The sequence below is a fragment of the Balaenoptera musculus genome, chromosome Y (genome assembly GCF_009873245.2).
Source record: "Balaenoptera musculus isolate JJ_BM4_2016_0621 chromosome Y, mBalMus1.pri.v3, whole genome shotgun sequence".
Classification (NCBI taxonomy): Eukaryota; Metazoa; Chordata; class Mammalia; order Artiodactyla; family Balaenopteridae; genus Balaenoptera; species Balaenoptera musculus.
In genome coordinates this window covers 2,213,896-2,215,242 of record NC_045807.1, presented here as the reverse complement: position 1 = coordinate 2,215,242, position 1,347 = coordinate 2,213,896, and the positions used below count along the sequence as shown (strand labels likewise).

General features: G+C 35.3%; 1 pseudogene; it reads right to left on the bottom strand.

Annotated features, from left to right (window-relative positions):
• Nucleotides 1-552: 552 nt before the first annotated feature.
• LOC118889466 lies at nucleotides 553-1,347 on the bottom strand (annotated as a pseudogene).

The following is a 1,347-nucleotide window of genomic DNA, read 5'->3' as shown; positions in this document are numbered from 1 at the left end:
AAGATACATTAATTTGGTGTTACTTTTTATTAGTCAAAGTTCAATGAGGAGGACCTTTAGCTACATTAAATCGATATAAATATTACCATGCTCACAAGAGTTCTCCTCCAAGTTGCCTTAGGCAAAACACAGAGTGAAACCTGTGGTAATGTTCTTTTTGAAGGGTGAATGTAAACAAATAACTCATGTTCAAGACTGCAAACAGTGTTGGTCTAATTCAAGACACAGGTTCTGAAGATGTTCTAGGTGGGAAATAGATTTATTTGTCCTGCTCCAGTTTGGGACCTAGATGGCTTGTTGTTTTTGTTTTGTTTTGTTTTGTTAATTCTGTAGAGTTGAGGAAAAAAAATTAGAAGTTATTTATTTGGAAGTGATGATAAGAAGTCAAAGTACTAAAGATTCACAAGAGAATAATCAATTTATTAGCAACTGCTTACAATCTTCTGCTTTATGTGAAAGGAAATTGAATGTCTCTTACCATTAGGCGTATCTTAATAAAGTCACAATCAGCATGTTCATTTTTCTTTGGAAGTCCATTTCTTAATGAATAGCCTATACACTCTTAAGTGAAAAATATCCAGTCCTACTCCCAGGTTGGTAGCAAATTCTCAGCTGCCTATATTATTCTTTTAATTGAGTTTCCTCTAGATTGTATGTAAAATCACATTGCTTCAGGTCTATTTTCAGTATGTTCTGGTAATGCTTTGTCTGACCACTCTGGGTGCAAATACTGATGGAAGAGCAGCATAAAACCAATGGATAATATCAGGTTATGATTAACTGTGTGGCAATTAATGAGTAACAGCAATTCAATAAAGATTTCCCACCCAAATGCCTAAATACCAGTATCATTATCATATTTTCTAAGAAACGAATGCTGTAGTGTAGGGTTCTATGGCTCCACTTCCGTCTCTTATCATTTCTTCACTTGACAACTGCAGTTTCACTGCTGACTAGCAGGAGAAGTTGATGGCAGCATACAGTAGAGTGATCAGGATAAGCATCAGTACTATATCCACTGGATAGGAATTTTTAAAAATTTTGCTGGGAACATAAGTTTCACTTCTCCCAAACTCCAGCCATGCTGCCAACAATGTTATGGAAAATATATATAATAAAAAGGGCACGCTCTTCAGCTTCAGAGATGTGGTAAAAAGTACCAGAATCACTACTCGTGAGGTAATCTCCAAGCAACACCGTATCATAAGGCAGATGAATTCTATTGGCTGTAACTTAATATTAGTGTTGTTGTACTTGATCTGGATGACCAATATATTGCAGTGAATAGCCCCATAAGTAACTGATATTGGGAAAAATGTCATCAGCAATGTTATTAAAAATAAACAT